At 40.6% G+C, this 16,260-nt stretch overlaps 1 long non-coding RNA gene across 4 annotated transcripts in view; it reads right to left on the bottom strand.

The window, feature by feature from the left end:
- The window catches only part of LOC111606623, a 117,178-nt gene extending 101,169 nt beyond the window's left edge, over positions 1-16,009 (bottom strand). For 3 of the 4 annotated variants that reach the window (XR_002752163.1, XR_002752161.1, XR_002752159.1), the window contains exon 1: positions 15,799-16,009. This is a non-coding gene — a long non-coding RNA (uncharacterized LOC111606623). Of the gene's footprint in view, positions 1-15,790 lie in introns of all 4 variants that reach the window. The other variant, XR_002752162.1, reaches the window with a different exon arrangement.
- Positions 16,010-16,260: the final 251 nt, after the last annotated feature.

Raw genomic sequence — 16,260 nt, 5'->3', positions numbered from 1 at the left:
CATTTTTCTAAAAGGAAGAAACTAAAATGACAATAAATATTTCTGACTGGAGAAACTAAATGAGTGACAAAAAACTTGTATGCTGTCCAATATGTAGATTGTACATAGAGTTGAGATCCAAATTATTCAAACACTGGGAAGATTTAGGTTCACTGAAATGCTTCTTTTGACTGGAAGTCATGTCAGCAGGAGTCCCAACTTGATTAAACGTTAGGGTGATGGCCGGGGGGGGTTCCAACAGAGGGGGTGGCCGGGACACCACTGGACACCTCAGGTGTCAACCATGATGACTGTCAGATCACTACAACTAGCATTTAAAGGTATGTGAATTCAATATGAAACAAAGACAGAAATAATTCATGTTTGCCATCAAAATGGCTAATTACCCTTATGACGCCCCTCTACGTAGGTAGAGATGAATCAGGAATGCACTTCCTCTTTACACTCGTCTTCTGCTAACACTTTTTATAATACAGGCAGATGTCATCTGCAGCTCCGTTCACCACTTCACAAATTACAGTTAATGTGTTATTCTTTAACTGCAAGAAGGAAAAAATATTAAGTTATGGAAAAATCAAAGCTACATTTAAAAAAAAAAAGCGAACAAGTGCTACTTTTAACTGAAACTCATATTTGAGAGGGCTCACCAGGAAATTGATCATTAGCAAAACGGATAGTTTTCTTGGTCGTTTTGGACAGTATGACCCCTGTGACAGAGAGAAGGTCAGATGCCGGGCGAGTCGTCAAGAAAGTGCATTCTTTAGGTATCAGCTTACTCAAACAGAATATTTTCCTTCATTAGTATAGGAACCCCCAAATCGCCACCCTCTCGTCACCACTTTTATGAAAGTCTAGCTCTGCCACGGTCTTCCAACCTCACAGGCATGGAAAAAGAAATCATCACTAAAGATACATGATCAAAAATATTAGAGGAAAGATGCAAAAAGTCAGTCAGAATTAGAGGAAAAAGCATAACTGCTGTAATGACTAAAGGATTTGTTAATAATTATTTTGAATTCTGTTTAACCATAAACAGATACATCTTTTTTTTTCTTTTTTGTTTTTTTATATAATTTCCATCTCCTCAAATCAAAAACCACCTTGTTTGTTGAATTTCAATCATTTGAGAGCTAAATTTGTCAGGAATAAGTTTAGGCTCAACTGCAACTACATTAATGCGCATGGATGTCTTCATAGACCCGTGCATTTCAATGCTTTGATCAAATCAAAAGAGACACTATGTTCAGTCAACTGCAAGTTCATAAAAATTGACTGAAAAGGAAAAGAAAACCTTGCAATTTTGTCTGACAACGTGAAACAAGAGCTGCTAGGAATAGCCTCGCTAAGAGGCTATTTCAGCGACCTTGGCACAAGCCCCTCTCAGGAGAGGAGTTAGCCCCTCTCCTGTTGCTTGTTGGAGGTCTGTTGGAGGCAGGAGAGGGGTCTGTTGGAGTCAACAGGAGAGGAGCGGGGAGCGTTAGCCCCTCTCCCGCTCCTCTCCTGTTGCTTGTTGGAGGCCTGTTGGAGGCAGGAGAGGGGTCTGTTGGAGTCAACAGGAGAGGAGCGGGGAGCGTTAGCCCCTCTCCCGCTCCTCTCCTGTTGCTTGTTGGAGGTCTGTTGGAGACAGGAGACGGGTCTGTTGGAGTCAACAGCCCCCTCTCCTGTTGCTTGTTGGAGGCCTGTTGGAGGCAGGAGACGGGTCTGTTGGAGTCAACAGCCCCCTCTCCTGTTGCTTGTTGGAGGTCTGTTGGAGGCAGGAGAGGAGCAGGAGAGGAGCAGGAGAGGAGCGTTGTCTCTCAAGTTTCACTTGAGAGACTGGAAACTAATAGAAGCTGAAGTTTCCAGGTCACTGTGTTGGACCCGTGCATTTCAACGCTTTGATCAAATCAAAAAAGAGACACTATGTTCTGTCAACTGCATAAAAATTGACTGAAAAGAAAAAGAAAACCTTGCAATTTTGTCTGGCAACGTGAAACAAGAGCTGCTAGGAATAGCCTCGCTAAGAGGCTATTTCAGCGACCTTGGCACAAGCGTCCGGGCCAACGCAACAGGAGAGGGGCCTCCAAGTTTCACTTGAGAGACTGGAAACTAATAGAAGCTGAAGTTTCCAGGTCACTGTGTCGGACTGACTTTCACATTTGTCTCGACAATAAAACTTTCACTCAGACACCATCTAACAGTCACCATCCAGTCAGACCAAGAGACGCAGCGAGCGCAAACTGCCGCAGTGTGGGAGGCAAAAGTGGAAAGCGCAGTTGTTTTGCTTGCACAACCTCTCTCTGATGTGGACCGCTTCAGACGGAATTCATCTAAAGTCAGTCATCTGGAAAGACAGCTGAACAGAAGAAAGAGTTTGTCCTTTGTGTCAAGCGGACGACTGTTTAAGGTAATTCAAGAAATACCTGAATTTATTGCGGCGTCCTAATTTGCAACAACCCCCCTAGATCCAAGTTGGAACTCATAGCTAACTACAGATATTACTGACTGCCTTTGATAAGCGAACAACTGTACGTGACCTAATGAGGCACGTCATGTAGTGTAGCTTTTAGAAAGAAACGTGATCATCTGCTGGGCTTTTTTTTTGTATTTATGCATTTGTTTTCTCAGCGAAAGCAGTGCTTGCAGATTTGCAGAGGCACCGTGTCTCTCTCCAGGAATCAGAGGGGTAGACCCAACGCTGAGACACATGATGCAAACAACCGGCGCAGCAAACAGCCACACCGAATGAAAGGTTTACTCTTCTGCTAAACCTGACCTACATGCTTCAGCCTTCTTACTTTTTTTGTTTCCTAACAGAACCACAAATCAATGCAGTTTATTGGAGTTTTATGTGATCGACTAACACAGCGCTGCTCATAGTTAGGGGAAAATAAAGAAAGCGGGACATGAAATCACAAATAAAAATAGAATATAAAGTGATTTGTATACAGGCTTTTGGAGAATTACATTTGCAAGTCTGACTAAACTCCCCTTTCCAAATGTTTAGTCACTGTTTTTCTTCTTAAAGCTCAAGCTGTCCTTTCAACAGATTCTCCCACATGACCTGTGGACCTTTGCAGCTCCCCCAGAAATATAATGAGCCTCTCTGCTGCTTCTGATAAATGTTTTCCTGGCCCTTCACGTCAGTGTAGGGCTGACATGAAGGCCCTGCATTCATGTCAGTGTAGGGCCAGGAGAAGGTGGAGGGTCAAGCCTTTGGCCGGTTTTGTGTTTTATGAGTGCAATGCCTACTAAAAACAGACACAGTTGATACACAACAGAACAAAAAGCGACTGAAATGATATTCTGACTTAATGAACATTTATGTATTGCTAAGTCGGCAGATCTAATACCTGCAGTTAGGAATAAAACTACATTTTTATTTGTTGAAATTTGATTTTACAGGCAAAATATCAACTGCTCACAATAGTTCATATAAACAATTTTATAAAGAAATTCAACTGAAATCCTCCTTTATTTGTCCCATTATCTTAAAAATATGTCTATTCAAATTAAAAGCGTACTTTAGTGGACTTTAAGGGTCTGATCATTGCAGGAATAAACAGTGCAAGATTTAGCTAAAGAAGCTAGATTATAAGAACAATTTGTCTATTATTGCCAAGTCTTTGAATTTAACTTAATTTATTAATTTGCTTATTTTCTGGTTGATCTCTTGTTCTTTTCTTTTACTTGTTTAGAATAAATTTGTAGGTAAGTTATTTTAGCTTATGTATTTATTTTTTGTTTGTGACATGGGTATTTCACATACAAATACAGAGGTGTCAGGCAAATTTGTATGCGTGTGGGTGGTCGTATGTAGGTTCACCAGTCAGTGGGCAAGCATGTGAGGCACTCAGCCAATCAATCGGTCATGCAGGAACCAGAGCAGGAGAGGCAACAGGGATCCTGTGAACACGTACTCCACTGTTTGCCTGCAAAATTTGAATCATTTCACCACGGAACTGCATTTTTGGAAAAAATTTTTCCCCGTACCTCATGAACCACAAACCCGCGGTGCATCGAGTTACATTCACCTCGAGTTTGATCACTCTAGAGTTTTCTCATTTGCAATGGTGTTCCAGATGATAAACACTAGAAGAAGAAAAAACACAGGAAGAAATTGGAACTGCTTACATTTTCAGCAATTAAGTCATATTGAGAGCTGGTCTTCCTGATACACATGGAAACCGGATCACAGGCGGGGTCTTTTTAAACCCGACAAAACACGGGGAAAACTAAAGATGTAAAAAAAAAAAAACAACATTACTTTATAAAAGGTTCTCAGTACGAGACTAAACACCTGCAGTCACCACTTTGTCATGTCAGAAGTGGAACAATACTACGCAACCCAATCAGTAATCACTGTAATAGGTGTTAAACACACACACACTAGACTAATTATTGCCACAGCTGCCCCCACTGGGCTGATTTAGTGTGTGAACCAAAACCTGGCTCTTTCTCACTGCTCCTCCTTTATTGTGTTTATAAAGGGTTCTAATCAATGACAGCCAATCAATATCTGAAATTCCCAGGAGGCGGAGTTTTAAGTGATCATCCATGGAAATAATAGCGATGCTAAAGACTCGATTAAATCCACTATTTCTAAGCTAGAGGGCACAAATCCCTCACTAATTTGAGGATTTGGAAAATGCTGCCCTCTTCTGGCTTCAAAGAGAAGCTACATGCAAACCAGCAATAGGAGCTTAGTCTGACATTGCAGTGGTAGACTGATCAGATGTCTGACTGCCACTGCAGACAGACATCTCAGCCCTCCTTACATTGGGCTGATTTGATCAGCACATCCCTCAGACATTCGACTGGACAGAGATCTGGGGAATCCGGAGGCCAAGTCAACATCTAGCATTCGGTCATGCACTTCTCAAACCTTTCCTGAACTAGTTTTGCTGAGTGTTAGGACACATGCTGCCATCAGGGCATACATTTTCCATGAAAGAGTGTACACATTTCTTATGTGGATGCAATGAGTCCTAGGGACACATAAAAATAGAAAGACCCAAAGTCATTCAGTGGAACACGACCGCCTTGACCCTCTTCCTTTTTTCCCAATTTCCATTCTGTTGCAGTGTTTCCCAGGTGAGCCATGCACACACATCCAATCACCCAAATGATGCAAAAATAATTCTACTCATGGTTGGTTCTTTTGGCATCAAACAGGGGTCAGCATGGGCATCCTGACGGGCTTAAAGTTAAATATACTCCCATAAGCAAAAAGTGGCAATGCTGCAAAAAATTCCAATCAAAATCTTTCACTTGACCAGCAAGTGTGAGACTTTCAGCTGTCTTTGTACCGCAAGTCTAGGTTTCTGGCAAAATCATAAACATAAACAGTGATCTCAAAGCTGCTTCTTCAAAGATTCAAATGTCTTTCACCTGACCAACAAGATTAAGAGGTTCCCTTACACGGTGAGATGACGGAATTAAGAAGCACATTTTTTCCCCTGCCATACCAATTCTAAGAACTAAATGTTCACACCAACAAATAGGTACCCTAACCATTTCATCGGTGAGTCGTCCAAACGTTATGCCTGATCAGCTTAAGTCTCACTGGAATGAGAGGCAGGAGTGACTTACATAATAACCATTTATGACTCTATTTAGAGAGTAGCATCTCTAAAAAAGCAACACCAGTGAAGCTGTGATTGCAATCCACACAAGATCACCAAACCTGTATAGTAACAGATAGAAAATAGGTCTGATGGTATGATGAATTTTGATTTCAACATTCAGATGGCAGGGTCACCACGGAGCTACCCGGCCAGCAGCCGGTAATGCTTTGGGAGATATTTTCTTGGCACACTTTGTGACCCATAGTACCAAAGCCATATCAGCCTACCTGTGGATCCTAGCTGGCCATGTCCATCCCTTTATAACCTCAGTGTTACCAACCCATCTTCTGGTGGAGCAACATAGCCCACAACGGCATTAGACTCAAATCAGCACTGTTCTCCAATGGTAACCACAGTCTCCAGTTCTTAATGCAACAAAACATCTTTGAGGAAATTAGTCCAAATCAAAGGTTTAGTTTCTGAAACCTTTGTCCAAACTGTAAGAGCTGGTCAAAACTAAATATTTCTTAGAACCTGGATGTAGATATGTAAAAAAGCTTTTAAGAATCCAAGCCGTTTTCTACATGCAATCACATTTCTAGAAGGCAAAGATTTAGTCCATTAAACTGTGTACCGTCTTTAAATCTTGGGAGCATGTCTTCAAAAGCCCCAGGCTTTGCCAGTGTGGTGAACTAAGAAGGATGTCTGTGAGATTGGCGCCCTTTTAACTCAGACAGCAGATGGAGACAGAGAGTAGTGAAAGACCTGGACCTCAGTGTCTGGCTCAAGCCTTGATGGTAAATTGTTTGTTTAAACGATTTTTATAATTACATGTTTGTTGTAATCTCTCAAAAATTAACAAGGAAGTCACTGTCTAATATGAAAGGAAAAGAAAAGCTGATAAATCTTCCAGACTAACAGCTTTACAGTTATAGTTTCAATATTCACAGCAAACACCCATTCCTCTAGACCAGTGGTTCTCAAATGGGGGTACGTGTACCCCTGGGGGTACGTGGAGGTACTGCAGGGGGTACGTGAAGCTTTTCAAAATATCTTTAAAAAATCAGTAGGCTCCTCATAATAAGTCTTGGGAAAAATTATTTTGTAAAAAGTTCGATAAAATATAAATGTGTGTTCATGCACTGAAATTTATATTCAGTATTTAGTTTCAATATCCTTTAAAATAAAACGGTTTGACTGGTTTTATACCTTCCTGGTGGTCACCGTCTTCTGTTTTTCTTTTTTGATTAACCATGCAATGTTTGTAATATGGATGTATTTGTCAGGTTCACTGATATAAGTTGTTTGGCTTTAATAAATCAGACAGTGATTTTACAGCACTGTACCTCTTTTTAATTCCAAAAATGTTTTGCCCGTGTCAGGGGGTACTTGACTAAAAATATATTCTTAAGGGGGTACATCACTGAAAAAAGTTTGAGAACCACTGATCTAGACTACAGTGTGTACAACTATGACAGAAACGCCACTACAGATAGCTGACATTCTCATTTGAATGCTCCCTTGTAGCACTTAGCTACAAATCAACTCAATTGTTTTCTCTACAGTTTTGCTTTCATTGTAAGATTGAAACTTCTTTTGCTGCAGCAAACACTGAGCAGAAACATTGCCGTCTTATGTGACAAATGAGCTCTTCCACTAGAGGGCAATGTAAATCAACATAATGCAAAGCTTAGAGAATCTAAAAATCAAAACTACAGTGCATCAAGAGATTTTGTTCTCTCTTTTTTCTCACATCCTAAGTCCGAGGAGTTCTCTGACAGATAGTTGTCATTTGCTAACAAGCACATATAGTAACCTTCCTAAAATAATGGCCAAAGTTATTTTTTGACTAAAGATGATTTAGGAAAATGCAAAAAAACAAAAACAATTTTTTTTTTTGACAAAAAAAACAAACTTAGGCCATTATTTTAGGAAACTGACGTTATTCAAGTCCTGCTTTTAAAATGCTCTGTGAAGACTGCATGAGAAAAATAATCAGTACCTGAAGCTGCAGAAAGTAATTTCTGTTTAATGCACCGTGTCATTCCCATGACCTTTGATCCTTTCTCTGATGGCGTACTGACAGGAAATCCTCCCAACATCGTTGCATGAAATACAAAGGAGAGGACGCATGAAAGAAGAGGCAGAAGCTTTTTGCCTGAAAGGGGAAGCAATTGACAGATGAAACCTCTCTTCTTTTTATGAACAGAGTTTCGCGCTCCACCACCACCACTTCCTCTGTTGTGAAGCTGACGGGTGCAGTTCTTTACTGGAAACCAGTAGCTCTGACTAAGAACACCACAGTAGTATTGTATGGCGAGCTTGTGGCAGCCGTTAGTTGCCTAATTCAGATTGTGAGACAGTTAACCCCTTAAATGGCATCTACATGAGAACCATCGCATATCCTCCATGTTTCCCAGGCACACGCTGTGGCAACGTCTTACTGGAAACCAGTGGCTTCAACTGTAAACTGGTATGATGCGGTGACCGTATGATATTCGCACGCAGCAGGCCTGGGTGTGGGTATAGGTGTGACTGAGCTACGCTGGCTTTGCAGGATTTGTTCTAGAGTTCAACTACTGAAATCAAACAGAGAGCCGTTGAAGGCATGAGAATTCGTCCTCTTGATCTTGCTTGGCCGCTGAGCATCGTCTAACTGGCGCCAGTGCAAGACTTTGTTCTCGCCAGCAGATTAAAGCAAGTCACATGTCAAGCCTTTTGACAAAGACCTCGTAAGAAAGTCATGAACTTCAAGATGATGACAGTGAAACAGTGAAACGTCCCAATTCGTGCTTCCATTAAATAAAGTCTGAATACTATCAGAGGCACCTTATGTGTCATAGATGGAGTATCTAAAAATATACAGCCATCACACGTGCAAAAGAAGTGATGTCAGCCAGACTCAGAAAGAGACGCTGAAGCCACAACCAATGAGCACACATGCTTTGATATCCACCATAATAAGATACTTTTTGCCCAAAGTTAACTTTTTAAACAGAAGATAGTGTAGGTCAGTTCACTAACACACCATGTGCACATTGATTTCAAACAGCTGGAATGAAAGACACGATGCATGCTTACAGTACCTTCTTACTTCTGCAATTTGCACCTTCACCCTCACGCCTGCATAAAAACGTGCCACACAAGTCAGTAAATACTGATAATAGTTCTTCTGCAATCTATAATGCAAAATACTCACTGAGGCAACTGTCTTGTCTTGTGAAACACTTTTTGTGGTTTTCTTGTTCTGCGTTATGAGAAAAGACTTAGATTCTCATAAACCCTCAGGCTCGAAAGCTAATCAGTTGCCTGTCAAGCTACAGACAAAGCTGCCGTTCCGAGTTCCTGAAAAGCTGAGATATTGAAGATAGCTTTTTTTTCTTTTTAATTTACTAAAATTGGCTGTATCACAATGTACCTCGGCGTTGAGTGCAAGAGAGGAAGTGCTACTGTCCCTGTGCTGCAAGCCAGACCTACTTGCATTTACGACCACTGAATTGATGCTAAGCTCCTTGGCTAAATGTTCTGCTGTGTAGTTTTTTTTTTACAGTGATTTCTAAGAAAACACCCAAGAGTAGCTGAGTGGTGTTTTCTTGCTGGAAAAGTTTAAACACTTGAAGATCTTATCATGTTCAAGTTCAAAACGATTCACAATATTTCTCCAATCAGAAAATAATCTAAGATTTGAAAGAAAGAAAGGCAATAAGCAGAATCCATGTCGATTGGCTAGTACCAATGAAATAAACTCGTATTGCAACAGCTGGTATTACAAGAAATAGCTTTCTCAAGAGCTGATTAAAAATTCCTCAGTTGTAATCGGTCTTGTTTGTTGCCAGGAAGAGATGGTAGTTTAGGTCTTTCTGGAGGTATGGCAATCAAAACCTCTAGCTGTCACTAATTGGTATAAAAGCTTATTTTTAATTGTTCTCTATAGTTCTTCCTATAGAACACGTATGCTAATGGTTGTACAGACAAATAGTATTCGCAACTATTTGTTTGTTCCAAACACAACTGGTGCAATAGCTAATTTGGGAACGCTCATTTGTTAGCAACAAGATGGGACTAGCCAGCCCTAGTTAGCATAGCCAGTTCACATTTTCAGTAAAGTGCTCTTACAAAAAAAATCTCTTATAATGGCCAAGTGTTTTTTTTTAAATCAACATATCCTCTTTCTGTGCTTTCTTTTTGTTCTTGTAGTTCTTGTGTAGTAAAGAACAGCGACTGAGGAGGAATGCTAGGATACATTACATGCTATAAAGGAAGTTAGACTTTTTTCAAATAAAAATGTCAATACAACCAAAGAGAAAAAAGAAAATGGAACCAAGTAGATGTAACAAAGTGGAAAAACCAACTATACTGCCAACTAACTATACTCTGTAGTTTTATTAAGATTTAAGGAAGTTACTAGCAGCTATGAGATACTAACTGATGCTAATCAAATGTAGTTAGTGAGCTAGTCCTCATTTTAAAGCTAGTATAGCAGGGTAATACATTTTCTGTCATAAACTCGGAATTTCAAGATCAACTCTTGGATCATTTAAATTTTTTGTTTAGTTTGAGTATTTTTCATAGAATCTAAGGGAAATATTGACAATTTTAATTCAAACTTGACTGTAGTGATGCTAGGCTAATTTTCTCCCCCTGTGAGCCCAGGGTTTGATGCTACAAACTAGAATAAAGTCATCCTAGATCCAAGTGAATACAGAGAAAATATGCTGTTTTAGCCATAGCAAGTAATCATACTTTCCAGAGTGTTAAACTATTTATGTAAGGGAAACAGCATGCACCTTTGACAGAAAAGAGAACATGAAAATGGAGTCACAGCTGCAGGGTTTCAACACTGGTTATTTGTAGAAAGTGCAAGTAAAGTTCCTCATTCATAACACAACGTCAATCATAAAGGGACTAATTTGTTAAAGGCAAATCTATTTGAAGGACCCGTGTTGAAACCCAGAGGGATTTTGTTATTATTCATTTCTAATCTGGAAAATGAAACTGCATGATTAGAGACAAAGTTGTCAAAGTTTGAGCCGACAATGAGAAGACAACGAGCAAGCTGGCTTGTGAAAAGCTTTAGTTGCTGCACAGTGGTTGACGCAAAAGCTGACTTTGTCAATGCAACCTTAGACAGGAGGCTCGCTTTCATTTGAATGAACCACTTGTGATTTGCATTTTTGTAAATCCTAATAACTCCATGTTTGACTCCTAGCAGAATTAGCTGCCGGAGACGTGTCGACAGCGTGCTCAGAAAAGTGAAGTGATCCATCTATGGCGGAAAAGTCAGATGAGGTAAAAGTCGGCAGTGTTAGGACTGCATTATGGCTAATCTTCATCGCTGCGTCTTTTCCAAGAATATGCATAATCAAGTTATTATAAAGGGTTTTTTTGTTGTTGTTGTTTTTAGCACAACTACAGCACTAAAATTAGCAGTCCCCTGCAAGAATAATCTTACAGCTTTTCTGGTCTGTCATGAAGATTACTACAAGAAGGAAACCTGGTAGTCACACCAATTCGACCATTTTAATGTATTTTCCCCAGAACTAGTTGCTTTGCTTGGGGGTTTGAATCTACAAAATGGTACACGTTCATTTTAGCATCTAGGCCATGTCACGGTTTTATGTTTCAATCTGGTTTTGAGGCCCCGTACTCGTAATCATGCAGCTGTGTCATCAGCTGCACGGTTTGCATTTGCTGCATGTGGGTCATCTGAGAAGGTCAAAGTGTGTTAAATTATGTATCTTTCTTTTATTTACAGGCCCTTATGCGGCAAAATAGTTTCTCAGTTTCAGTTGCTAATAAAAAAAAAACCTTGATACATACTAGAGAACTTTTCCCACATATTCAAGCTTCCATTCAGTGACTGCCCTGTTCAATTCTACACCGTCCGAGTCACATCCAGGTGGGACAATGCGGAAAGCATTTAGGCGTGACATGTTTCTAGAGCTCGGTTTCCTGCGTGACCCGTCAACCACCAAAGAGAAGGTTTACCGCGGCTCATCCAGTCAAAGACTGAGCCGATAACTTCAGCCGCGCCTCACCTGTCTGAGACAGTTTGAAGCCGAACTTTAGGCGACCTTCACAACTTTGGCAATCACTTTTGCTCAACTTTGGCCTGAGTTTCCGGAGCAACATCTTGCATGCACATTTCCCTCTAATTTGCCAACGAGGAGGCACAGCACGCACAAAGCAACCAGTAATCAGTTGGTTCCGGCTTTGACTTCATTTCCATGCTTACCGACTCGCAACACAAAGGACGAGGGAGGGAGAAGTGGAGGGAGACATAAATGGTGGATCCTTAGCCAATCAGCTGCTATATGCAGAAAAGGTTTGCATAGTATGCAAACCTTTTATGCTAACCATTGTTTACAAATCCAGAATCTAAAACAGGATATTAGAATTACTAACAACAGGGGAGGAAAGCATTTTTATCCTCCTGAGAGAGATGGAAATTGACCAAAGCAGCAGGTAATGTCTGCATCCATCAAATATTACTGAGAAAACACATTAGTACTAGTAAGACTAAAGTCTGCACACCATCACAAGTGTTTCACTTGTGTTTTGTTTAGTAAAATTAGTTCACCTAAATGGCACTTCTTTGATTCTATTTAATACTAACTTAATAAATGTATACCACCCTTCCTGTTTTATTGTCATTTGCAGCTCGTTTAATAATTATTGCTCTTCCAACATTTTATATCAACACTCCAGAGCAATTTTATTGTCCAAGACTGATTGAGACCTTTCTGCTACCAAGACATTGCCTCAAGAAAAATTGTGCTACACTAAGAAACCACTGGGTGGCACACTAAAGCAAGGTAATCTCAGTTCTGATTAAACTATGTCAAAACTAACCCAGACTTTGGGGAAGAACATAAGTCCACTGGACTTATGCAAAGAGGATTTATCAGAAGAGTTCCTTTAAAACTCAAGAATGTACTCACACCTCGTCTGAAAATGGAGAATACTTTTGATTATGCCCCATGGAGACGTACTGCTGCATGTGAAGTGTGTGCAGAAACTAATGTTGCTTCGCTTTGACGGTGGCTGCAGAGTGTCTGCTGTTGCACCCTAATAGGGGTTAACTAAGGTTAGGTCTGCTAAAAGATTCTAAACAGTTATCATTTTACCTGCAGTAAGAAGCTGCCTGTAGTTTTATGCATACCTCTATATATGAATTACTTCAACAAAAATGCTTTACACATTGGTTTCGCTTATTTTATGCAGAAGCCTCATCTGTTTCCCCTGTAAATGCTTTCTTGGCTTATGTGAAACATGACAATATAGCGTTTGGAAATCCCTTTAACGCCGCCGTATAAATAAACGAGGCAATGCTGTGCACCTTCTCAACCTTACCATAATCTAGGTTAAAAATACTTCTTACATAATCTAAGATCTTGTCACTGAGGTATTTATAATTCTGCATCAGTTAACATCTGGCAAGACTTTACGAGCCTCACTTCCTTTTGCATCCAGCATAGCTGCTGTGGATGCAAAATGGCCCAAGTGACAAGAGGAGGTTTGTGCTGCGAAGGTGGCCGAGCAGTGCATCAGGCAGAAAATAACGCGATAAAACCACAGAGCAAATTATCTCAAAGTACAGCCCTCTGAATAAATGCGAGACCAATAAAATATGCAAACACACTCCCTCGCTTTGTGCACACACAAACACACGCATGTGTGCTCACTCTCACATAGTTTCTCTTCCTCTCTCTTTTAAAACGCACTCAATATTCAGCTCATATCCGGGTTGACAGTTCTGCACCACCTCAGACTCCAGCCACATGAATGAAGGAAACAGGGACAGGGAATCCCCATGTCACTCATTATGAAACTCTCACACACACTTCACACCGCCAGGCAGGGTTAATGTACATGTTCAGTGGGGGTGAGCAGAGAAGTCGGTTGGCGGCAACAGGGAAAAGAAAATGTGAAAAAGGAAGGTAAAGCAGAGTTGAGCAAAAAAAAAAAAAAAAAGTTTAAAAAAAACTCCAGATGCTTTTTTGAGTGTTCGAGTTTTGCATGAAAGAAAGAAAAGTTACGTCTTTTCTTAGAAAGTGAAAATAGTAAGAAGAAAAAGAATCAATCTAAGTGTGACAAATAAAGATGAAACACCTTTTAAAGTCAAAAGGTAACTTCAAATATTGAAAACAGGAAATTGATGTGAAAGGAAAGTGAAATAGATCAAAGGAAGGACTATTTTTCAGCTAAAAACCACATCTGCAAGTTATTTTGATCTGACATAATTGTAGTATTCCCCAATAAATGTTGCAAGAAGTTATATGGTTCCAATAAAATGTAGCTTGAAAACTTTCGGGAGGTTCCTTCAAAGTTCAGTGGGAGGCTATACGTTCAGTCTTGGGAGAGAGATACGAGAACTAAAACCTAAAGGTCCGACGTTGCATCCAAATCAGACAGGACCATTTACAATAGTGGGTTTAAGAGGATGAGACCAGATTTGAGCTCAAATGTGCTTTAAAGAAACTCTTTCCTGTTCTCAGGTCAAGTTCAGATAATACATTTCTATATATTTAGAAAATGTGCTAAAGGTGCAGCTTCTGTGAAACAGTCAGTAGAAAGCTCTGAGGGAGATACTAGCTTTAGAATAGTTAGCAACTAACGCTTAGCCAGTCGAGGTATTCTTAGAGAGCAAATAGTATCCATCGTTTTTTGTTTTTTTTTTTTTGTCAGCATTTTCTACTAGACTCAAAATACTGCACTTCCTGTCTCATTTCAAAATAAGAGTCTCAAATGCAGTAACAAGAATTCAGCCATCTTAAAGCCATCTCCTTCACATCTGTGGCTCACAATAATAGTTTATTACCAAGAACAGGACACAGATAGAGACTGCACAAGACTGAGATAGACTCCGAGTTTGAATATGGCGTGCAAAGCATCCTGTGACACTGCTAATAAAAGCCATGACGCAAGTTTTCTTTCTTTTTTCTAAACCAAAAGGAGTATTTTTGCAAAAAGCAAATGAGATTTTTTTTTTTTTTCTAAAAGTGTAGTTTCGACAATGCAACCCGGGAACTTATTTTCACAGGACTTCTTATTCCAGTTGGTGCTTTCTTGTGTACTTTGGATTGGTGCGGATATGCACAACATTTGTGTTGAATCCAACAGAATGGGCTGGGAGGTATCAATTCAACCGTAACTGGACAGACAGCTGAGTCCTGACGCCAAGGATTTAAAATCTAAACCAAACAACTTTAACAGGAAATATAACCCTGAGAAAAAATATTGAATCAGCCCAAAATGTTCAGCACTTTTCCTTCACAAAAGCGGCCCCAGAGTGCTAGTCCAAGGAGCATCCCCACAGCATCATGCTGCCACCATCGCATCTAAATATAGGGGCTGACGTTGATCTGCAGTGTTAGTTTCCTCCACCCAGTATTTTTTGCATTTAGCCCCAAAAGGTCTTGTGTGTGTGCTGTGTCCGCTGCATGGCTTGTGTCAAACATGGGACTTCTGTAGGCTTTTTTTTTTTTTTTTTTTTTTTGTGCCATTAAAGGCTTTCTCATTAAGGGCAGTTTTGAAGACTTGACAATAAAGAGTAGCTATGTGGCGGATTTGAAAAGTCTAATTCTGGCTCGTAGAGGAACTTCAAGCGCCCCGTGAACGCACCACCCGACTTCCCGAGAAGCCGGAGAATGCATTAATAATTTAGGCGACGCCCATTGCATTCCGGCTTGAGTCTCCCATAGGAGGTGACGCAGGTCTCAAAGATAGGCAGCGAGATTTTATAGAAATATATAGGGTTTTTTTTGTTGTTGTTGTTGTTTTTAAGTTTGTGGATGAAGATACAGTTACTGACAGGTGCTATGATGTATCACGCGGAGCTACTTAACCCCGCGTCAGGTCAAGCCATTCAATAACTTAAAAAATAAAATAAAAAAGGAAGAGGAGGACCTGCATACTATCTCTGTCTGACACCGCACACTTCCTTTTATCTCTGCACAAACCGCCCATTATGCATGAGTGAACGCTGCACGGCCTCCAGAACCTTTCAGCTTTTCAAAACTCCAACTCTGATGTGTCAAGTGCAATTCAAAGAAAAAATATAGTCGTAGCTGCAGTCTAGTTGCAAAAAAAAAAAAAATCAGGTTAGGTAAATGCATCTTCATCAAAGTCACAGGCACAAGCTGCTTCCTCATTTGGGCTTTGAAGGGACCGCACAGCTGTGAAGTGGAGACCTTATCTGAACTTTTTTATGCGTTTAATTCATAGAACAAAAATGAACTCACAGACTTACCCCGAGTCACTGGCGGCCAGGCGCAACTTTTGCATGTCTTTGCTCTTTTTTTTCTTTTTCTTTTTTTCTCTCTCTCTCTCTCTCTTTTTAAATCAGCCAAGCATTTACGAGGCGCGCACTGAACACCAACATGACCTGACACATTTTCTTTCACTTTCAAACTTCTGCAGGTCGGAATAAATTTTTAAAAATCTCCTCTTCCCCTCCCACCGCCCCCATCCCACCTGAACGTGAGCTCCAGGAACCCATGTGCGCGCTTTCTGTCCCATCTCTCCCCCCGTAACCTTCCTAACTGCTGCACCAGCCTCCCCGCTCCGCTGCGGCTCCACCATTCATACTGAGCCCGTCTGACAGACTTGCAGAGCAATAGATTTTCGCTTTTCTGGGCACACCCACCGGTTCAGACCTCCCATTTGTGCCGCAGCGGAGAAGGCTTGGTCATGAATGGAATTCTCTGGTTCC

Source organism: Xiphophorus maculatus, chromosome 22, assembly GCF_002775205.1.
Source record: "Xiphophorus maculatus strain JP 163 A chromosome 22, X_maculatus-5.0-male, whole genome shotgun sequence".
NCBI lineage: Eukaryota > Metazoa > Chordata > Actinopteri > Cyprinodontiformes > Poeciliidae > Xiphophorus > Xiphophorus maculatus.
This window is presented reverse-complemented; position numbering and strand designations above follow the sequence as displayed.